Below are 25,376 nucleotides of genomic sequence, written 5' to 3' on the forward strand. Positions count from 1 at the left end.
ATTTGGTATAGATTCAAAAGAAATGAAAGCAATATGATATGCAAACATTATAAAAGGTTGCTCTCAGTCTCTCATTATATTGAATTTATGTAACTCTAAGTCTCTCATTATATTGAATACGATCTTAGTCATATTAGTCTTTAGATTATTGACTTGAAAATATTCATAACATAAGTACTCAGATTTGATATTAATGATGGATAATAAAGAATGAAATCTATAAATTTTATATGATTAATATAGGCACAAATTTTACATACAGATGATAACTTTTTTAAACTTGAAACAACCATCCATGTGTGAAATAAAAAGGTCAAGCCTCAACTTATCTAGAATGTTCTACCTCCATAAAATTGCTTAAATAAAGAATGAACAAATTTCGTAACATTTATTATCTTAATAAGGTGGAAAAACAAAGACTTTCCTAACCAAAATTTGAATAGTGGAAGGACTTGTTATGTATTTACATATTTCCCTTAAAGATACTTGTTCAAGGTCATACGTGATAGCCAACCTCTTGGTTTATAATTGATGCTCTATTGGCACAACTTGGCACAATCATATTCATAGAAAATCACCACTAAAAAAACCTTCAATTTTCCATTTTTAGTGTCACCTTTTTCTTGTGTTTTTGAAAGAAAATATAAAAAGTAAAGGATGACTTGGCTAACGGAAGGAGCTAATGGCAAGGTCTTAACTGCCATTGTTACAGGTCTACTTCTTTCTCTTTTCTGTCAAATATTTACAATTTCTGGAATTCTTAGATCATTATGCTTCAAGATTTCATCTAGGATTTTTGTTTATTGTCCATTAGAACACTAGTAAACACATGAAGTTTGGAAATCTTGATTTTATCAACTGTTTGATTGGTTTTAAATGATTAAAGTTTGTACATGAGTGGTTTAATCTAGTTGGTGTTCAAAACTTGTAAAAGTGTTGAGAATTATTTGCGTGATGCATCAATAACATACTATCAAAAGGTAAGATCATGAATATTGAATTTTTTTTATCAAACTTCTTCACATGAAGGACTCAATTTCAATCATGACTAATGTTTTCAGGGTTCAACAGAACTAGAGACTTTGGGATCTGGAAAGCAAGTTAATTATGTATGGGATGATTTATCTCATCCTCATAAGCTAGTCATCCAAATAAGTGGTAACTTCTTTCTCATTTCGTGTAACACCCTACTATAAAATACATTTTTTATAATATAATAAGTTGGATTAAACAACTGTATTTATATCTATCTACATAGAGTTTTCCATAATTTATCATGACACATCATTACCCATTAAAGTTGACATAATCCACATTATTCATTAGTATTACTTGATGCTTTCATACTGTTTATGGATAGATATTCATCGTATATTTACCTGAAGAAGTTATTAGAACAGAAAAGAAAAGGAAAATGTGGATTTGGGTTTTGTTTGATGGGGTCCAGTGTATAATAAAACTATAAAACTCGTTATTCCTAAAAGACAGCTGACGACATAATTATCAATAGAGTTTTCAAATGTGGATTTGGGTTCTGTTTGATGGGATCTTAAACGGTCTCTTATAATATTTTAACATATACGCAGCTTCATTTAGATCCACATATCTTACCATGTTGAGCAAAATAATACCAAGTTTTTTAGAAGAAATCATAAAAGCCAACACATTACACAATACACACCCAACGCTATTTATAACAAAAATTAGCCTACTAATTACCCCTCCCCCCCCCCCCCCCCCCCACCTCCCCCACCCACTTTAAGTCTTCAAAAGATACAACTAAATTTTACCCTACAATAAGATACAAATTTACGCACAATTACCTTCTACCAAGCAATAACTTGACTTTAACTAAGTACTGAAATCTACCAATCCATTGAAACTGTTTACTTTATGTGCAAAATGAGTGTACTGGAATTTATCATCTGCTGAGCCTCAGCAACTTTCCAAACCTTCAAAACATTATTATAATTATAATAATTATTATTAGAGTAGTTGGTGTTATTACAGCCTTCAATTTTCCTTGTGTTGTTCTTGGTGAGCAATAGCATTACAACTTAATATATTGATGAACAAACTTTACCTTCTATCTTATAAATTGTCAAATGTTGTTGTGTAGGATCGAATGCATGCATTGCTCTAGTATGCAGAAATGCTATTGTTTGGTAAGTGATACCTAAACCTTGAGAAATGTTATTTTTATCCTTGAAAACCTTAAAGGAAATAGTACATTTCACTGATTTACTACTTTCGAGAGGTGGCTTCTCTCCCACATTTACAGTACATTTCATTTGATGCCTACTGCTTCACTTTTAACATCACAATCTTATCACATCTCCAAATTAGCAAGAACTGTTTGTAAGAGAGTCGTTTTATGGCACTATATCATTGTACAATAAAGAGATAAGAGAAAAGCTCTCATGAGATCAATTAATTTTTTATACAAATATATAATGTGAAGTTCATATGAAATTGGAATGGAATGACTCATTCCACTCCCTTGCTTATTTCATTATTCCATTCCATTCCATGTACATGTGAATGCTATCCAATTGAAGGAAATTGTGGAAGAAAACGCAAGCACCATAGAGAGAGTATTCCAAGATCGTCAATATCAGGTCCAACTTTGTTTTTAGAAACTGCTTTAATTTTTTTGTAATTATAAATTTATAACCACATTTTTTATAAATATATTGCAGGTTGATGCTGCTATTCTTAGGATTATGAAAACTAGAAAAGTTATGAGTTTTACTTTCATTGATTTATATAACTGTTTGGGCTCTCAACGAATAGTTCCCCAATGCATTACAAAATTTTTGACATGATGTTAATGGATGAAATTGATTGTTTTGGTATATATTTGTTTCCATATTTTTGTATTATGCATAAATGTGTATCGTAAAGACGCGTTGTAAATGCATATCGTAAATGGTAGCTGAAGTTTATGACACGCAAATGCATGTCATCTTCGTTTATGACATGGACTTTAATGATACGCAATGCATGTCCTAAACGGGGGTCGTAAGGTTACGACACGCAAATGCGTGTCGTCTTCCTTTATGACAGAAGCTTCCTTGATACGCATTGCCTGTCGTAAATGCGCGTCGTAAATGCATGTCGTAACTGCACGTCGTAAATGTGTGTTGTAAATAGACGACGCGCAAAAGCGTGTCGTCTTTCGTTATGACACGCATTGCATGTCATCTGAGCGTTTTACGACACGCATTGCGTGTTGTAAAAGGCTGTTTTTGCAGTAGTGATACCACCAATTTTTTCGGATTTTTGAATTTCAAGTAAGATAATCTTCGATGCCACAACCAGCTCAAATCGGACGATGCCTTCGAAAGAAACCAGGCAGAGGGAACTCCAACAATTGGTTTCATATCAAGGGTGAACATATCACATTTCCTCTTCGACTTGAGCAAAACTTCTTTGGTTTCTTTGTTCGAATGATACTAGCTTCTTCATCGAAGACTACTTGACTACCAGTGCCCACAACAAGTTGTGAAGCACTTATCAAGTAGCGTTGAAGACCTTCGACATATGCCACTCGATTGACAGTAAACTTCCCATGTAACTTTCCTATAGACTTTAACCTTGCACTTTTGGTTGTTTCCGAATATCACCACTCCAACATTTTCTAGACTTCTATAATCTCGCAAGTTTTCCTTTCGTCCAGTCATGTGACTTGAGCAACCACTGTCAATGTACCAATGTTCATCATATTGCTCGCCACACAATACCTGCGATCAATGAAAAAATTTAGGTCCCCAAGGCTTTTTGGGTCCTTGTTGATTAGAAGAAAATACATTGTGAAATGAGGATCCTAACACCCAACTTTGAACTTTAGATTTCAAACTATCGATCAAGTCAACTTCTATGGACTTAGGTATCGAAATGAAATCATTCATTGGTTTAGGTTTGCCACAAACTTTCCCTTTTCCACCAGCCATTCGTTTTGACTCAACTTTCGCTTTGGGAACTACTTTCCACTTTCGAATAGAAGGATTCGATTCCATGGATGAAGAACTCCCATTTGATGACTCGTTCAAGTAGCTTTCATAAGCATACCTGATTTCTTATTGAGAAAACTTTCCGTATTGATAAGACTTTCCTTTTCTTTCGAGCTAATGATTGATATTCTTTGTGTCAGATTTCCCTTTTACAAATGAAGCTTTGACTTGCTGCTTCGAAACAGGATTGGGAAAGTGAGGTTGTTTTGGTTTAAATGGTTCATTTTTCCTTCCTCTAACTTCCAACTATTTAAATTGTCTTTTTGGAAATGATGGTTTCGGAGGATGTCGAAACCGATTTTGAAAATGTTTGTTATAACCGGAAGTTGTTTGATTGAAAACACTTTGTTCTTTTGGAAACTTTTCTAATTTCGAAATTGATGAAAATTTTGATGTGCATTATTTTGAACACCTTTTTTGTGAAAACCTTGCATTTTGAGGATTAGGAACAAAATTCATTTGTTGTTGGTTTTGAACAAAATTTGCATTTCTTGGTTTTTGAACATAAGGTGTTTGAATAGGTTTTTGAACTTTTGAGCGATCTTTTGAAAAATCATCTTGTTTTTAGTGGGTTTTTTCTGATCAAAAGACTTATTTTGTGAAAAAGTCTTAACTTGTTTAGTCGGTTTTGGTTGAGACGATTTTTGTGAAAAACCACTTTGTTTCTTAAAAGCCTTAAACATTTTTCCAATAAACTTTGTTTCGTGCCTTTGACATCGAAACACCTTCTTCCTTTGAAACCTTTTTAATTTCTTCATTGAAAATTTGTGCTTTTGTCTTTTGATTTTGAGAAACTTGTTCATTTGTTTGATTAGCAGCATTTTCTTTTTCTAATTTCACTTGCCAAACTCTTTTTTATTTTTGTCTTTGAAAAGTCGATGAATTTTTGTTTAGGTTATTTTCGACTGTGCTTTGATTTGAGAAAACCCCATCTTTTGATGCTCCTTTGTTGTGTTCATCAACAATTTTGATGATTTTAGGATTCACTTTGTCTCCATTCCCATTTGATGACTCGTTCAAGTAGCTTTCATAAGCACACCTGATTTCTTCTTGAGAAAACTTTCCGGATTTATAAGACTTTCCTTTTCTTTCGAGCTAATGATTGATATTCTTTGTGTCAGATTTCCCTTTTACAAATGAAGATTTGACTTGCTGCTTCGAAACAGGATTGGGAAAGTTAGGTTGTTTTGGTTTAAATGGTTCATTTTTCCTTCCTCCAACTTCCAACTATTCGAATTGTCTTTTTGGAAATGATGGTTTCGGAGGATGTCGAAACCGATTTTGAAAATGTTTGTTATAACCGGCAGTTGTTTGATTGAAAACACTTTGTTCTTTTGGAAAACTTTTCTGATTTCGAAAATGATGAAAATTTTGATGTGCATTATTTTGAACACCATTTTGTGAAAAAAAAATTGTGAAAACCTTGCATTTTGAGGATTAGGAACAAAATTCATTTGTTGTTGGTTTTGAACAAAATTTTCATTTCTTGGTTTTTGAACATAAGGTGTTTGAATAGGTTTTTGAACTTTTGAGCGATCTTTTGAAAAATCATCTTGTTTTTAGCGGGTTTTTTCTGATCAAAAGACTTATTTTGTGAAAAAGTCTTAACTTGTTTAGTCGGTTTTGGTTGAGACCATTTTTGTGAAAAACCACTTTGTTTCTTAAAAGACTTAACATTTTCCCAATAAACTTTGTTTCGTGCCTTTGACATCGAAACACCTTCTTCCTTTGAAACCTTTTTAATTTCTTCATTGAAAATTTGTGCTTTTGTCTTTTGATTTTGAGAAACTTGTTCATTTGTTTGATGAGCAGCATTTTCTTTTACTAATTTCACTTGCCAAACTCTTTTTGATTTTTGTCTTTGAAAAGTCGATGAATTTTTGTTTTCGTTATTTTCGACTGTGTTTTGATTTTAAAAAAACCCCATCTTTCAATTCTCCTTTGTTGTGTTTGTCAACAATTTTGATGATTTTAGGATTCACTTTGTCTCCGTTCCCTGTAGTGACAGACACCTGATTGGGAAACACCAAATCATTTGTGCATTTGAAAGACGGATATACGACTGAGCTCAATTCGAGATAATGAGGACGTTTTTCCTTCATCACTTTATCAAATTTCTCTGTTTCCTCATATACTTGTTCGAAAACAACTCTTGGAATAGTTGTTTCACTTGGAATATCGTCTTCATCATTATCACTATCAGTTTGACTATCTTCAACAATCACACGGTCATAGTCATGAACTTTTGATGTCAAGGGTTGGTCAGTGTTAACCTTTTCCAAAGAATCATTACATTTTTCTTTACCCTTAGACATCGAAGTGACATTAATGATAGACAACTGAGAAAAATCAACAGTTTCCACTTGCTCAATCTCACTGATATTGTCAGAATCATCTTCGATATCATCAAAATTGTGTTGAGAGTCAAATGTCGAATTCTTAGTCTTTTTCAAAATTTTAAGTTGTTCAGTTTTAGTCAATGTCTCATTCACAATATGTACCAAATCATTTTCATTCAAACACTCATCTATCTTAACAATACCATATGCATATGAGTCATTTGGGACCTTATAAAATTCAGAGACCTTTTTTCTCACAATCATAGGATGTCAAATCTATTTTCTCCCTTTCGAATACCCAAAAGGGAAATAGTTTCCTATGTTGTGCCTTACTTATGTCATTGGAATGATGTAAATCTGTCAGTTTAGCATACAATCTTTTAGCTGAACCGCAATATATGTTTCGTTGTTTCATAAGAATACAATTATCAGCTCGAATAGTATCCCTATCAATAGTAACATTATTTAATTGTAATTCTAATTTTCTATCCTACTCCTCTTTGTCTCCAAACATTTCTGAGAATCTAGTAGTAGTGTTTTCGATTTTTCAGCATCACTACTAATAGAAATAAGCATGTCATTAACATAAGCCAAAGTATCATCGAAGTCAAATAAAACAACATCATATGAACTGAATGGAATAAGGAATCGAGAAGAGAATGTACCTTCGAAGTCATTGGCGATTTTTCAGCTCCAGTGGTAACAAAACACTTCCTGATCACCTTCTCCTCTTCCAAACTTCCTTCTTCATACTTCGCATACATGGCACCGTGTGTGGGGTTCCTCATATCCTCGTCATCTGATCCTGATGACCAAATTTGATATGTACCTTCCCCATCACCACTCCCCATTGCAACAAGCGACATTCCCTTCGTTCTTGCTCTCACTTCCTCTAGCCTCTCGACATAGTAGGCTTTGTCATTCACTTTTTCATTCTTCTCCTCTCTTTTCCTTAACATGCAGTCAACTGCCAAATGGTTCGCACCATTGCAGTAGTGACAATAAATACCAGAATCGCCTTTCAATTTCTTCTCCACCTTCTCACCAATAACCTTAACCTATTTCTTCTCGACTTTCAAATCTTCTCAAACATTCTTCCCAGATGAGTTTCCCTTGAAATCACTTCCTTTGAACTTCGGATTAAATGGATTCTTGAAGAACTTCTTGACTTTGTTATTCGAGTAATACGCCACAGCTTCATCTTTCGGGTTCATGAGAAAACCTTCATTATCATAACCATCAACATTAGTAGATTCGACTTCAGTCTCTTTTCTAGACACCTTCGAAACCAATGCAAGAGGACCGCCCAAACTCACTTTTCCTTCTTCAGCAATTTCGTTAATCTCACTTTCATGAGCTTTCAGAACATTATAAAGATCACCCAGCAAATAGTTGTCGAAGCTTTGTTGCGTCTTGATCATCAAACTAATGTTCCTCCACTCCTTTCGAAGTCCCATTAAGAAAGTAAGATTGTACTCAAGAGTCGAACGATTAACCCCATAACGACTGAATTTGAAGATTAACTCATTCAGACGATCATAGAACAATTCAGTGGACTCTTTTTCTTTCTGTTTGAATTTACCTAATTCAACCAGACACTGCTTCACAAAACTTTTTCTTGTCTTCTCACTTCCCTGATACTTCTCTTTCAAAGTATCCCAGATCTCCTTTGCTGTTTTGCAACCACGAACATAATTGTAAACCACCGGTGGAAGAGCACCGCGAAGTTCACGCAAGCATTTTTTGTCATTTTCTTTTTGTTTCTCTGCTTGTAGTGAAACATCTGCAGATGAACCAGTCGTTCCAATCTGTTCTAGCCTTCCTGGACGATAGTCTCCACTCGTTATGCAACACCATAGATCTTCATCAATCCCATTGAGATAGTCTTCCATTCTGTCCGCCCATTGCTCATAATATTCAAGAATCAGCATCAGAATTTTGGTTGAAGAACCGAGAAGATGAGAGAAAACAGTCATCGTGTTCATGTTGAAGTTCGCCATTAACGTATTGACAAAAGTGATGAAAAGCTTCAAAAAGAGGAATCTAATGAATGAATCTTTCAGAAAACAATCAACGAACACTTGATTAGTCACACGAATCGCAGAATCAAATCAAATCTATTGATTAGAATAGATTTTCTAAATCAAAAGTGCGGAAAATATATGAATCGGAAATAGCGATTTAGAACTTTTGAAAGAACGAGAAAATTAGAAATCAACAGATTGAATCCTGCTCTGATACCAAATGTAGTTTGTGAGAATCGAGTGAATGAAATGAAATTAGAGTATGAATTGAATCAAGAACACAAGTTGTAAATATAATCTGTTTGGCTCGATTAATACTTCTGAAAGGATACAAGAGAATGAAAGAGGAAAGTACACTGAGTGCCAAAAGTTTCTCTAACCCTTATATTTATCCCTATTTATAGGAACACCAGAAGTAAACAAAATATACTTAAGGGCTAAGACTTGAACGCTTCGACCTCTAAAAGTACCCTTATGAAATACATACAACGAATACAAGTAAACTGACTTCGACACTAAACATGACAAAAGACGCTTCGACATCTCACAACACATTTCGACCTCTAAAATAGGGAGAGTGGGTGGTGGACGATGATTAAGGTTTAAGGCCAGTGTCATGGTTGTTGTCATTGTTCTCGGTGGTGATGTGCGATCTATGATCGCCTGTGGATGTGGTGAACGATTGACATGTCTGGAGTGAGAACCATTGATAATGGGGTGTGGGTGACTAGGTGGGACACTTTATTTAACTAATAATATAAATTATTATAAAAATTTGATTAATTAAAAAAAAAAGAAACTAAGGGCAAAATCAAACTATAGGGATGTTCCGAGTTAAAAACAAAAGTTAGGGACTAAGTGCGCAGATTACCACAAACCACAATGACCATTCACATAATTTACTCTATAACCTATAATACTCTATAACCTATAATTCAATAATCTCACCAATGCTTAACCTTTTCCAAAAACTTTTTTCTTTAATTTTACCTAATTTATTCTTATTTATTTGAATTTTTTTTATAAAAACCCCTCCTTTTAATTAGTCACTTTTAAACACATGTCAAATTACACGAATCGTCCCTCGTGTAGGTGCCAAAATGCACCTTCAGTCCCTATTTTCAAAAATTAACTCGGATAGTCTCTTATATCCTAAAAATATGCACGCCTCGTCCCTTGTAGACATAAAATGACTATATTTCCCTTTTCTTTTACTTTATCATTTATTTTTAATGTTTCTAAATATTTTTTAATATTAAAAAAAATAATCAAAATATGGATCCCATCTTCCTCCTAAACTCTCTTTTTATATCTTTTTTACAGAATCAGTTTGTTTATTCATTAAATTTTTGGCTTTAGTGGTCCAAAAGCGATCACGATTAATAGAAATTTAGGTTCGTATGTAGGTGGTCATCTGTTCCAATGCATCTTCTAGAAAGGACTGATAACGAGATCAAGAAACACCAATCTGAAGAAAAAATTATCCAAGTGGGAATCGTTCCGGTCACACACTAGGCCAAGAACTGTAACTCCCAATATGGTAAAATATTTAGCTAATTATTTTCTTCTCTTATTTGGTTTAAGGACCTCATACGTTGGGCGTACATATGGTACATCGGGCGTACTTTGAAGCATGCACGACACGGGATTAGCCCCCCTGGTACACTGGGCGTACAAATTGTACATTGGGCGTACGTCAGCCAAGGTAAAACCCTAATTTTTAGGGTTTGCACCCTATTTAAGCACCTTATATCCCCAAGGCTCTCCCTTTATCAACCTTCATTGCCTCATTTGAGCTTTATCTCGATACCCTAACCCATTTCTCAAGAGATTGACCCTTATGTGTTTTTTAGTGTGTGTGTATGGTGCATATAGAAGAAGAAGAAGCCTTGTAGAGGAGCATCGGTCAAGTAGGAGCTTGTAGATCTAGAGTCCATCCATCATTTTCAGCCTCCAAGAGGTATAAAGTCTTAACCTTGTTGATTCTTTGCTTAGATCTAGGTTAGTTAGGGTTTTGAGCATATTTTGCTCCCATGAGTTGGCCTTTGTGAGTAAAAGCTACTCCATAAGATTTGGGTTCTACTTATTGGTGTTTTTGAGGTCCATTGTTCATAAAAATCGTGTCTTGATGGTTTTTATACAACCATGCATGATTTAATGGTTCTCTTATGGAGTATAGAAGCTAGAAATGAAGTTTATGCCTTTTTAAGTCATGCAATAGCATAAAGTTGGCAACCTTATGGATTAAGACCTTATTTCGAAGTTAAATCTATGTTTTGGACGTTAGACTTAAAGCATTAAGTGCTTAATGGACATTTTTGGCTGACTGGGGCGTACGCCTGGCGTGCGAAAGTATACGTTCAGCATACGCGTCCGGGTTCCCAATTCTGGTGTCACGACCTAGTACGCTAGGCGTACTAGTGGTATGCCTAGCGTACTCGATCAAGGGCTAATTGGGCTTTTGATCTTGGGCTGCTTTTGGACTCCAGGGTTTTGGGCCCTTATTGGGCCATAAGTCTTTTCTGAGTTGGGTCATTGTTAGGCCATGGGCCTATATGGATTTGGGCCCATATTAGGCCTTGAGTGTCTTCTGGAATTTGGGCTAGTTGTTTTTGGACCGTAATTTGTTAGGCCCAATAAGGGAAGGGTAAAATAGTCTTTTACCCTTATGAGTCGAGATTAAGGATTTGGACTCTCAGTTTGGGTCAATGACCTAATTGCTTATTAGGGTTCTATTATTTGTGATTTAGTGTGGAGATTTTACGATTCATTAGCCGAGTGTGATTTTTTTATCTTTAGACTGAGGTGAGTTCCTATACTATACTCGTGGGTCGAAGGCACCAATACCGACCCACTGGATTATGTTCGTAGGATGATAGTTGTCTTTGTGACAATTTCACGTTATACATGTATATGTTTGTTGTCTCTGTGACTCTTGCTGGTATGATTGTATGCTAGATGTAGGTGTGAAATAGACCCGATACCAGTTGGAAGAGACCGAAAGGGGTGAAATATACCCAGTACCGGTTCAAAGATACTGAAGGGGATGAAATAGACCCAGTACCGATTGAAAGAGATTGAAGGGGGGTGAAATAGACCTAATTATGTTTTGACTGTTATATATGTATGGTATGGGGTATTTTGAGTAAACACACTAAGCTTTGTTCTTACATTTTATGTTCTGGTTTCAGGTACTTGCAGCTCGAAAGGGAAGGGCCCGACATGATCGTACCGCATCCGCCCATGTTTTCCGCATTATTGCATTTTGGGCTTTTTTTTACTCTGATTTTATTTCCACTATGATACACTTTAGGTTGTTTTGATATGACTATTGAATTCTTTAGAATAAATTAAAAACAAAAAAATTATCTGGAATTTTTGGGATGTTACAAGTTGGTATCAGGGCCTTGGTTTGAGGGAATCGGGCATACTCTCGGGTGTGTATGATCTTAAACTGAGGGTTTGGAAGATTTTCATAAAAATAAATATTTTATTAAGGGGTTTGTAATAAAAGAAAGGGGTGTGATGCGTGTAATCAGCCGAGCTCAAGTAAGTTTTCTCAAAATACCTATACATGTTAAATGTTTTATGCTATGATAGGAAAATCGCATGTTAGATTAGGACTAGGGATCTGCTCAGGATTGCATGATAGAATGGAAGGAGAGATGCCTTTATGTGCCTAATGTATGACCTTATAGATTTTCATGCTAGTATGAGGTCAGTTATCTTATAGGATGGTCTGTTTAGGTTATGTTATGTTTCGAATTGCTTAATGCTCGAATGTTGCGTGCTTTGTGCTTTTAGGAATTCTCATTAATATCAATTACCTAGTGGAGGAATGCGCTTGGTTACATATTGTTGAGATTAGATTATTTTAGAGGGTTAGGTTTAACTCTATTGCGCAGCTCTTATTTAAGTCCAACCGTTATAGTGTGAGACATTTCATTCGAAGAATTATCTAGTACCGATAGTATGTAATTGCAATTGTGTGGTAGTTAGATGGTATTAGAGGGAGTTCCTTCTGCATATGATAGTAGAGAGTGGTGAGGAAAGGAACCTTAGGGATTTCCTGGGATATGTCTTGGCACATAGGGTGCTCTATAGCATGGGAGGAGTACTAGATAGAAAGGAAGTGACTTTGAGGATTCGAGTCAGTCCTTGGGGAGGGTATAGATAGGTGTGGAAGGTAGTATTGGGCATGTACTACTAGAAGCACATGATCTATACCCAAGACAAGGACTGCCATGATGAATTCAAGAAACTTCAAGAGTGTGAACCTCTTCGTCTGTATATTGATTGTTTTTGTGTTATATTTCAGCATGGTGATGACACGCGGTGGGACAGAAGGTTTAGGATCTGGCTCTGGCTCGGGCTCTGGGAACTGAACCAGTTGATAAGGGTTTACGCGAGTTCATCACATATAAGATTACAAGAGGCATCCTTAAAGCGACCCCAGTGATGTTTGGGTCGATCAAGGAGGATATAATCGAGTTGATGGAGGATTGTCTTCGGTCTTTAGGCCACTAGTCAGCACGTAGCCCACACTTTATACTTTAAGGATTTCAGGGGATGTGGGGCGTTGGAATTCTTTGGGGTGAAGGACCCGATTGCCGCCAAGTAATGGATAGAAGATATTGAGTGTGCCCAGATGACTATCTTCTGCCCCGAGGGGTCGAAGCTATACTCTGGGAGCCCCAGCCATTGAGTCCATGACCTAGTCGGACTTTGTGACCCTATTTCGAGCGGAGTTTGCACCAGATATTGAGGTGAAATAGCTGGCAAGGGAGTTCCTATATAGGCGACAGACGACTAAGACCATGGCGGAGATCACCACCAAGTTCTGAGAGAGAGCCTTATTGGTACCCCAGTACGCTGCAGACGAAGACATGAGGAAGACTCAGTACCATGACATGTTGAGATAATAATATCAAGGAGTTTGTTATTTTTCCCGCCTTCCCGACACTAGATGAGGGGCCAGGAGGGACGGGATCGTTGTGGCAAGTGCGACAAGCTGCATGACGGAGTATGCAGAGCGGGTGGTTTGGGCTGCTCCAAGTGTGGCAAGACATGGCACTTCGATAGGGATTGTACTGCCCCTACCACCACCCAGGTATCTAATATGATTTGCTTCCATTACAATCATAAGGGCCTTAAGAAAAGCAACTATCCGAGTTTAGAAGCGGTAGGACAAGTAATAGCACCTGCTCCTGCAACTATAAGGATCACCGATGCCCGTCAGGGCAAGGCGGAAGCGCCAGTTGTTCGAAGCATGGCATTTCAGCTGACAGATGAGGAGGCTCGTGCAGCACCCGATGTGGTCATTGGTATGTATCTTCTCCTTACCGTTTTATTTATGTTATTTATCATGCTTATACGTTTGTGTTGTTGTTTAGGGTCTTTCCTTGTGAACGGTATTCCTACATTGGTTTTATTCAATTCAGGAGCTACCCAATCCTTTGTATCTCTTGCGCTTAGCAAGAGGTTTGACGATACCCCCAGGGAGTTGGATTATCCATTAGATGTTGAGATTGCTGACGACCGTCCGGTGCGAGTATCGAGTGTTCATCGGGGATTCACTTTGGAGTCATTCAGCGAGTAGTATCTGATTGATTTGGTTCCTATCCGCCTGTGTGAGAGTAAGGTAATTATGGGGATGGATTGGTTGAGCCCCAATGTGGCGATGATTGATTGCAGGCTTTAGTTGGTGCATATTCACACCCCAAGTGGGGGAGAGTTGGTGATCCACGGTGAGGGTGCTCATCATGGGCTAAATCTCTGTTTGGCGGCGAGCTTCAGACGTTATCTTCAATAGGAATGTTCCAGGTTTGTGGCATATGTGATGGATACCTGGGAAAAGGATGAGGTGACTACGAATGATGTACCGATTGTTTGGGAATACTCAGATGTTTTTCACGTAGGATCTGCTTGGAGTGCCTCCAGAGAGGCATGTGGAGTTTCAGATTGACTTGGTCCCAAGTGCGGCTCTGATAGCCAAGGCACCTTATCGGTTAGCACATCCAAAGATGCAGGAGTTGTTTACATAGCTACAGGAGCTGTTAGACAAGGGAATTATCCGGCCAAGTAGTTCACCATGGGGAGTGTCGATCTTATTTGTGAAGAACAAGGATGGGTCGCATCGGATGTGTATCGACTACCAGGAGCTAAATAAGCTAACGGTGAATAAGCCTTATCCACTCCCGATGATCGATGATTTATTTGACCAGCTTCAGGACACATCTTGGTTTTCCAAGATTGATCTGTGTTTAGGTTATCACTAAATGAGGGCCAGATAGGAGGATATGCAGAAGACGGCCTTCCAGACTCGATATGATCATTCAAAGTTCGTGGTGATGCCCTTCGATCTCACCAATTCCCCAGCCACATTCATGGACCTCACGAATCGCGTATGCAGGCCTATGCCAGACCGGTTAGTGATTGTGTTTATCGATGACATCCTGGTCTATTCCAAGACTCAGGAACAACATGAGGAGCATCTTGTTGGATTAGATGTCTAAGCCCATAACTATTATTGGTATGTACTCGACCCGAGAGTAGCATGGTCCATTTGGGTTGCATAACATCAGGACAATTTGTTAGGATGGACTTTTGAGAAGAGGTTATATATGATTTATTAATATATTATAAGTTCTAATATATTAATATGAAATCATATGATGTAATTAGTATTGATCAAGAATTAGTTTGGAATTAATTTAGTGATCAAAAGAGACTAATTAAATATATGGGGACTAATTATGATAATTGGTTATATTTATATGTGTTGGGCTTATGATCCATATTGGACTAAGTTTATGTATGGATACATAAAGAGTTGGGCCACATGAACCATGAATCATAAAACCTATGGGTATGGATTTGGGTTATACCCATGACTCTTGGAATCCTACATATAAATATAAGCTCCATAACCTAAAAATGTATACTTCTAGTTCTTGGAGTTCATGGAGGTGTTTTTGGTGCATGGAAATTCTCTCTCAAGAGTCACCTTTGTCCTAGGTGAGTTGTGATACCATTTGAGATGCAACACTTGGGGCACTAAGTTCTTAAAGTCCAAAGTCTTCCTAACAACATCAACAACATCAAGAGGTATGTCTAAAACTTGTCTTATTAAACATATGTTATTTGTATGCTAGTTGTAGGCTTAAAGCTTTGGAAACCATATGCATGTATAATTAGAGAAAACATATATCCAAAGCTTTTAGGGTTGTATGTGCACCATAGGATGTTGTAGTATACAATACCCAACAGTGGTATCAGAGCCATGGGTTGTTTTCCATCATACTTGATGCTACTTGTTTTCAAAGCTTGAAAAAATCGTTTTTTTTTTTTGGATTCTGCCTGATCACAACGAGGTGGTCAAAATTACCATGAGGTGGTGACGGGTCTGGCAGATTTTTGGATTTCTTGGCTTAATTTGGATTTGGATAATTACTATAAAATGTTTTCTTGATAAAAATTTGATTTTATGTTGTGAAAATAATTATGCTCATCCAAATAAAAGATAAGTGTCATAGTTTCAAAATTTTATTAGTTTATGTAATAGACTAATTTCTTGTAAAATAGTTGATATGAATTATCTTGTTATTATGAGTTTAATCTAGATCATGGAAAAATTATTTGATTATTGTGTTAATTGGAATATTTGATCTTAATGGTTTTTATGAACTCTATAACTTGTCCTCTGGTTATGGAAAATGAATAGTTTTTTCTTTTAAAAGTTCATTAAGATTCATAGGTTATGAAAAAAATGAAAGGTCTTATTTTAATGTCATCATAAAATAGTTTTATTTCTTCCATAACTTGTCCCCAAGTTATGGAACTTGAAAAGTCTTTCATAAAAATCATATTAAACTCATAAGTTATGGAAACCAAGAGTTTTTGAATTGTTCAAAACTTGCCCTCAAATTTTGGAATTTATAAAGTCACCCCCCCCCCTATGTATACTTTAATTCCAACCCCTAGAATTTTAAAAGTTTAAAATTCAACCCTTATACTATTATAATATTATAGGTTTAATATTTATATATATGTATAAGAGTAAGTTAGTCTTACCGTTAGTAGGCCTCATTCACGAAACCGGTCTATAAGGGGGGGTATAAGGTTACTGCCTATAAAATGGCAGTTTAATGGGTGTCCACTCTCACCCACCGCTTCCTTGACTGGTGGAGGGTCGTTAGCCGAACGGGTAGGACAGGACATTAATTCTCCCTTCATTAAAAGTATAATGATAAATATAAAGTAACTAAACTTTATTATATTCCCAATCTTAGTTACTTTAGGAAAATGTGAATTTGGTGCTAACCCATGAAATTGCACTTTGCACCTTGTTAAGTCGCTAGTGGAGCATGTATGGTTAACCGGCACACTAATCTGGGACTGACAATGTGTGGAAAAGGGTAGCTTGATGTTAATCATAGATCAATGGAGCATGTGTGGTTAACCGGCACATTGATTAGGTGGTTGTAACATTAAGTGTACCAAGTTAATTTGCATGGTTATTCACTCCTTGTTTGTGATCCTCGGCATCCCAGTCACAAACTTGAAGGGGACAATCGAGATTTAAACATGTCATTGAATAGTTCAATGAATCTCAAAAGATCTAGGAGTTTCAATTCATTTAAAACCTAATGTTAGTTTCGTTTTTCATAGTGGAAATTGGTAAATCGTCATTTACCTACCTTCAAATATTTTGTATCTTGGATTACGGCATCCCTCTTCCAAATTATAAACTATTGTGTTGGGTCCTAGCCTTAATATTTCATATTGGGTGTTATATTAAGGGCTTAAATCAACTAAACTTGAATTTCTCCCTCATAGATGTCTAGTTATGACAACTATGGTCTTCCTTATCCTTTTGGATAAAGCTATCCTAATGAAGATGATATCCCAAATGGCGATCAAGGTGAAAGATTAATCCCTTTGTTGTGCATTAATGGGACTGGAAATCATACTTCACCTCCTCCACCTCCTCCAATTGTTCTCCCTAACCCACAAGTTCTTGAATAGTTCAAGGTCACTCAATCCCTATTGGCAAGCAGTGTCTATATGTACTCACATCTTGGAGATGAAGTCTCATATTGACAAGCTGGGAGAGTTGGGTGTCGAAGTCTCAAGGAAGTTGACTGTTGACTGGGTTCTTCAATCGCTTTCCGAGTCATATAGTGAGTTCATTAAGGACTACTATGTGACAGACCACGACATGACCCTTAATGATCTTACATATTTGCTTGTTGCTGCTAAATCAACAATGATTTGGAGCACTGGTAAGGCAAATTTGATTGGAAGATCTACTTCCCAAACTTCCATGGACATTGACAATGGTAACATTAGAAATCCAGAAAAGCTTTATCTTCCGAATGGAAAGGGATCGGCCATGGTCAAGTCATCTGATCCAATGGTAAAGAGAAAGGCTAAGTCTGAGATAGTCTCGCGTACCATTCCTACAGAGTCCATATGTTTCTATTGCCAAAAGGAAGGGGCATTGGTTGCGAAGCTGCCTTATTTACCTGAAAGTTCACTAGGATGGTAAAAGTCAAAAAAAAAAATTGACTATGCTTCAGGTAAAGTCCACTATCTAACTCTATTAAGTTCCTATTTGGAGATTCTTATTACATGATGTGACTAGGTCTCATTTTGATGTTTTGTAGAATCGAAGAAAAGAAAGGAAGCTTAAAGGAAGAATAAGCTAATTCTGATCGTGAAGAGATGGATTTTGATCGCATGATCTGAATATCAGAATTTTGAGCTGCTGCTAAGGGTTATGATAGATTGCTTAGGAATGGATAACAACATAGTTTTCATATGTATTTGCATTGTAAGGATAAGTTTTTTCCGCAATTTTAAAATAAAAGGAAAATTTTTGATTTTATTTATTTTAAGTATCCTTACAATGGGATTTGTGAAAAATGTTGTTTATATGATTCCATTGATAGCAATATTGGAAAATGGATTTGATTCTTCCGTTTGTGGTAGTGTCATAATTTACCAAATAAGGAAAGAATTTCATCACCCAAGTTTCAGTTGGATAGAAATTTGGAATCTTGAAACTTGTATTGTATGATGAATGAGAGTTTTCATCTTTGGGAAATTAAGACTAACTCCTTGTTCAAATGTATATGTGAGTCAAGTGAAGGACTAGGAGATCGGGTACACTTGGTTGTGTGCTAATCAGGACCACCACAAAGAATGATAAGGCTATTCGTCATGATTTACTAACGTTTAGTAAATATGGTTGTGCTTACAAGTTTAAGTATAATTCTGAAACATTGGAAAAGTTTCAATGTATGGCAGGACGAATGAGAAGAATCAAATTAGGCAGAAAGATAAAAGTTTCTCCAATCTGAAAAGATGGGAGAGTACTTTAGTATCATGTTTTATGATCATCTTAATGATTACAAAAAACCATATCACAATTGATCCTCTAAGGACATCTTAGTGCATTTGTTTGACTAAGAAGAGGAATCGTGAATTGTTGAAATGGTTAAATCAAAAGATGAATCATACTTCGTTCCAAAATTGAGTCTTAGAGTAACACTCCAAGATTTATCCTTGAGTGACATAATGTTAAGAAGGTCTAAAACACTTATCAAATGTAGAGTAAAATGTTTTCTACTCTTGTACATTTAAAATTGGTGAGTTGTGATGTTTTGGATAAAACAAAGACCAACTAAGGCCAATTGTGTGAAGTGTTTGTCTTGATAAGAATCCGCACTAACTCTTGAATATTTGTTTTGTCAAGGAATGGTTTTTGACAAGATAATCTTATATGTCAAGAGGTCAGTGGGAGTCTTAAAGATCTTGAAAAGTTTCAAGAACTAATCAAGGGTATTGTTTATCACTAGCACACGACTTGAGGTTTATAACCTATCGTGTTGACATATTCTTGTTTATGTGCCCATTCCTGTTAAAGTTGGCTATGCATGTGAGTTCTATGAGTTCTCAGTCATTTGCATAACTACTTGGAAGCAATGGTAGGCCCTTATGCTGCCAGGTGGCAAGAAGTTAAGATTGAACAAGTTCTGTCCATATGAGTTTGGATTTATCACTAACCTTGTCTTATGATTATGGTTATGACAAATTCACATGGATAGGAACACATACACCATAAAATCTAAGTGTCATAAGGTTTCTCTTCGATTCATGAAAATGATGGTGAGGAAATGCTTTCACTAAGTAGATTTTAAAGAGATAACAATTGTGGGATTTGCATTCTCAAATTCGATTATAATTACGGCATCCCTCTCCATAATTCGAATTGTGAGAAGGGGCAAAGGGTCTAAACATTATGATTACGGCATCCCTCTTCATAATTGTTTAGACACACATGTGAGCTATCTAAGGAAAGGTGTATGATTTTGATAAAGTCTTATCAAAGCATCTTATACCGGAAATCTGAACTTTGGTAAGAAAGTCAACAAAGTGTTGATTTCTAGAAGTCCAGCTGATTTCTGAGTACATGTCAAAGCTAGTGGGAGCATAAGTGTTATGCTAATAAGGATGTAATTATTATGCTAGTGGGAGCATAATCAATTATGGTGAATGTTGCAAGTTAGCAATGTTAATTATAGAAAACAAAAGTTTGAATTTGCAAAGTTGCAGGGTTTGAAAAGTTGTTTTGCTATAATTAAGGGAGAGGAAATTATACTTCATTCCAATTCTAAAAGCTTAAATTGAGGTTTTAATCAAATTTAGTCAAGTATATATATATATATATATATATATATATATATATATATATATATATATATATATATATATATATATATATATGAATGTTATGTTGGAATGGTTCAACATAAGGAAATTCTATATATGGAAATATTAATTGCGCTCTCAATATTCGATTATGATTACGGCATCCCTCTTCATAGTCTGAATTTTGAGAACATGGCTAATAGAAAAAATTATAGCAAAAGACTGGTCTAGGATCATGTCTTTATGTGAGACATTATGAATCGTATCCCATATGCTTCGGGTATAGGATCGATTGCATATGCTATAATATTTCTATGTGTTCTGAATTTTCCAAATGCCTAGGGCATTAAGAGGGAAAAAGGACCAGAACTGTGTATGACTAAAATGATTAAGCAATTATCGAGGACAATCTGAAGCTTACCAAAGATTGGTTGCTCATGGACAGTTGGAAGTATAGTGTTAATTTTGGAAGGACCATATTGACATATTCTAAAAAGAGGCAACTCTTGTTCATAAGTGATAGTCAAAATGAGAATATGGAAATGTTTCCATAAGTGGAAGTTATTCTTTAAATCTGTGTAAGATTAGAAAACTTAATGCAAGAAGGATGTTCAAAGGAATGTACTTTGAATGTGAGACTTCGTTTCCATGGAATTTCTCTCCGTTGGAATACTTTGTAATGTTTGTAGCCAAGTCTTTGTGACTTTTTGTGCATAGTCATTACAAGAGGATCACTGCATATAAGTTTAGAATCTAACAGATTGGCAAAGAACCTTGTATTCTTACATTTTTCATAAGGATTTGGAATTGTGAAATGAGCATCATTGAAATGTTTTCAATTGATATATTCCACAAATAAAGGACCATAGGTAAACATAGTGTGCATGCTTGTAGCATGGGACAACTATTGTTTTAGTTCAAGTATTAAGTTGATTATTTGAAACATTATACGATGAATAATGAGTAATCAATATGGCTCAAAAGTTTTGGGGCCATATAGGATTAGTATTATTCTTGTGTTTCATTTTGCATGTTTTGACTTCCCGAATAACTAGGTTATTCAAACCATCTACATTCGATCATACTTTGGAAGTAGGTATTGAGGTAAGACTGTCATGAATGGGTCTATAGTATATCTAGGTGTTTTAGACATAGTTGCAATATTCATGAGTGCTCCTGGAATAAGATTCGAGTATTGTATTAAACCCACGCTCATTTGAATCACTTCATGGATTTTATCACGAGTGATCATGAGACGATAATATCTTATATTCTTCAAACGGAGATGTGTGAGTTGTAGTTGCGAGTCGGTTGGACATTGACATATGTAAACGCACCGGTAACTTGGATGTTATAAAGCATATCGTTGTGTGTAATTTGATGAGTGAGTACAAGCGAGCATTTGGGTCGAAGTTTATCTGCTCCTTTTACCCCATGTGGATAAAAGCGATATCTGTGGGCCCCTCGATGATTTGGTGATGACAACCCTAAGTCCTCGGTCGGGCCTGGACTGATTTGATTTGTTCAATTAGTCGGGCGTCACAAATCAGGAATCGGGAAACAACAGATGGACAGAGAGAATGATTTTAATCCATGTCTCAGTCCATATGATATCTAGAATGGAGGAATATATGATCCCTTATCTAATGGACATTTCATTGACTAGGTCAGAGTTCGACAGCGGCTTTTAAGAGCTACGATTGCTAGTTGGGATTTTAGAGTCGTATTTGCAATAATAGTTTTAGACTTATCCAAGTGGGAGACTGTAGGATTGGATGTCTAAGCCCATAACTATTATTGGTATGTACTCGACCCGAGAGTAGCATGGTTCATTTGGGTTGCATAACATCAGGACAATTTGTTAGGATGGACTTTTGAGAAGAGGTTATATATGATTTATTAATATATTATAAGTTCTAATATATTAATATGAAATCATATGATTTAATTAGTATTGATCAAGAATTAGTTTGGAATTAATTTAGTGATCAAAAGAGACTAATCAAATCTATGGGGACTAATTATGGTAATTGGTTATATTTATACGTGTTGGGCTTATGATCCATATTGGACTAAGTTTATGTATGGATACATAAAGAGTTGGGCCACATGAACCATGGATCATAAAACCCATGGGTATGGATTTGGGTTATACCCATGACTCTTGGAATCCTACATATAAATATAAGCTCCATAACCTAAAAACAAATACTTCTAGTTCTTGGAGTTCATGGAGGTGTTTTTGGTGCGTGGAAATTCTCTCTCAAGAGTCACCTTTGTCCTAGGTGAGCTGTGATTCCATTTGAGGTGCAACACTTGGGGCACTAAGTTCTTAAAGGCCAAAGTCTTCCTAGCAACATCAACAACATCAAGAGGTATGTCTAAAACTTGTCTTATTAAACATATGTTATTTGTATGCTAGTTGTAGGCTTAAAGCTTTGGAAACCATATGCATGTATAATTAGAGAAAACATAGATCCAAAGCTTTTAAGTTTGTATGTGCACCATAGGATGTTGTAGTATACAAAACCCAACCCATCTGAGAGTGGTATTGGAGACTTTGAGGAGGGAGAAGTTGTATGTGAAGTTCTCCAAGTGTGAGTTTTGGTTGCGCGAGGTGCAGTTTCTTGGACACGTTTTCAACTAGAACGGTATTCTGGTCGATCAGGCCAAGGTTAAGGCGGTGATGAGGTGGGAGGTTTCGAAGTCTCCATCCGAGATTCGGAGTTTCCTTGGATTGGTGGGTTACTATCGGAGGTTCAGTCATGATTTCTCCAACATAGTGGTTCCTTTGACCCGGTTGACGAAGAAGACCATCACTTTTTGTTGGCGGCCTGAGAAGCAGGAAGCTTTTGAGTGTTTGAGGCGGGGGTTGTGTGAGGTCCCGATTCTAACCCTGCCAGAGGGTGTTGAGGACTTTTTGATATATTGTGATGCATCGATTACGTGTAACGTCCGAAAACAGCGATAAAATTTTTCATTTTTAAAACCAACAATTTCAAACATCAAATTGTTCCAAACATTCACAATCCACAATATCAAATCATCAGAGTAATAATATCCAGAAAAGTACGGAAAAACATGAGGGGAGGATGTTGTGTCATCATGTCGGGCCCTTCCCTTTAGTACCGGAAACCATAAACATAAACTGTAAGCACAAAGCTTAGTAAGTTCCCCAAAGTACCGCATACCAAACATATGAATATGGGCCCCACCCTGGGTGTATTTCAACCCAATAAACAAATATGGGCCCCACCCTTGGGCCTCGCCCTGGGGTATATTTCAACCCGAACATGCCATAGTGGGCCCCACCCTGGGGTATTTTTCAACCCGACATACCATAGTGGGCCCCGCCCTAGGGTATATTTCAAACCGATCATACACACAAGTATACATCACATGGCAGCTAGCATTCCATATAACCAAAATAATGGGATGACATTGGTGCCCTCAACCCATGTATACAGTGAGAAAACTCACCTCAAAAACAGATGACAAAAACGGAAATATCACGCTACTCTGAAATCAACTCTACTAGTCACCTTTAAAAAAACAGTGACCAAAACTCAGAATATAGGTCAAAATACCTAAAGTATCCCTAAGTCAAACCCTGGTCAAAATCCAGGTCAAATTCAACCGAGTTAACTCGGTGAGTACGTTGGGCGTTCCCAACTCATATGCAGGGCATACTACTTGCTTGACCAAATGTCGAAGGGTTGACCATGAACGCGTAACGTACCCTGTAGTACGCCCAACGTTCGCGGTTTCCACCCACTAAATCCATTAAGTGCTTAATCCTTAAGCACTTACGTCCAAAATCCAGATATAGACCCTAAAAAGTGTTCTTAACCATTAAGTTTCCAACTTAATGGTTTTGCATGGATAATAAGACCTTATCACCAAAATCCCTAGCCTCTTGACCCATTAAGATAACCTAGATCATGCATCGGAAGAAACTAATGTCCAATATCATATTTTTATGACTTAACACACCCTATAATATCTGCATGATCCAAAGCCTTGAGTGAAACACCACAACTTCTAGGTTCCTCCTTCACCACCAAGAGCACTAAAATGGCACCAAAATGGCTCTTCAAGCTTCAAAACACACTCACACACTTTAGGGTTTCGAGTTAGGGATGGAGGCTGAAGATAAGGAAGAGTATGGGGCTATAATGATGCTTAAGTAGGGTCCAAACCCTAAAATCTAGGGTTTGCACCCTGTCCATGTACGCCCAAAATACGAAACGTACACCCTGCATAAGCGAGCCCTGCCCAGAAATTACGAAAATGCCCTTTAGGACTAAATTGCAAACCAAACTCAAACCAAGGGTCAAATTTGAACATACCTGGAAATCAAGATGTTACATCACGAGTCTAAGTGCAGTTTTGATGTAGTGGGGTCATGTTATTGCTTATGCTTCGAGGCAGCTGAATCCTCATGAGGCGAACTACCCTACACATGATTTGGAGTTAGAGGCTGTAGTTTTTGCTCTCAAAATTTGGCAACATTACCTCTGTGGGGTCCGTTTTACTATTTACACGGATAACAAGATTCTGAGGTATTTGATAGATCGGCCGAATCTGAACATGAGGCAGCGTAGATGGTTGGATGTGGTGAAAGATTATAATTGTGAGATCCTTTATCACCTGGTGAAGGCCAACGTGGTGGTCGATGCTCTCAACCGCAAGGGGGTACCGCCCGGATCAAGGATGTATGTTTGAGGATGATCGTAGTTACCTCACTCTTAGGTATATTTGAGAGGCTTATGTTGAGGCTATGAAGGAAGAACACTGTAAGAGTGAGCGTATAGTGGGGCAGGTGGCTTCCTTTGATTATGATAGATGATGATTATTGACCCTTTATCGGAGGGTATGGGTACCATATTGGGGTGGAGCGCGTCAGATTTTGATGGAAGAAGCGCACAAGTTGAGGTTCTCTATTCATCCCATAGCGACAAAAATGTATAGAGATCTCCGACTTGACTGTTGGTGGCCATGCATGAAGCGGGATGTGGCCTGGTATGTGGAGAGGTGCTTGACTTGCAGGAAAGTCAAGGACGAGCATCAGCAAACTCACGGAAAAATAGGAAGAGATTACGATGGATTTTATCACGAAGTTACCTCGGACGGCGCGCAAAGTGGATTCGATATGGGTCATTATGGATCGATTGACCAAGAGCGCATACTTTATCCCGATCCAGGAGAGTATTTCGGCTGAAAAGTTGGCCGACATCTACATTCGGGAGGTTGTGGAACGAAATGGGATGCCGGTTTCTATGATT

The 25,376-nt window shown here is 36.9% G+C and overlaps 1 long non-coding RNA gene across 2 annotated transcripts; it reads left to right on the forward strand.

Moving 5' to 3' along the window:
* Positions 1–508: 508 nt before the first annotated feature.
* LOC145109243 (uncharacterized) lies at positions 509–2,830 on the forward strand. 2 transcript variants are annotated; one of them, XR_013708835.1, is made up of 5 exons: positions 509–980; positions 1,062–1,158; positions 2,120–2,165; positions 2,559–2,618; positions 2,700–2,830. It is a non-coding gene; the product is annotated as an uncharacterized LOC145109243 (long non-coding RNA). The 2 variants fall into 2 exon arrangements; XR_013708831.1 differs by having other exon boundaries at positions 2,120–2,618.
* The last annotated feature ends 22,546 nt before the right edge of the window (positions 2,831–25,376 follow it).

This window comes from Lactuca virosa, chromosome 1, assembly GCF_052849685.1.
Source record: "Lactuca virosa cultivar CGN04683 chromosome 1, Lactuca_virosa_CGN04683_v6, whole genome shotgun sequence".
Lineage (NCBI taxonomy): Eukaryota > Viridiplantae > Streptophyta > Magnoliopsida > Asterales > Asteraceae > Lactuca > Lactuca virosa.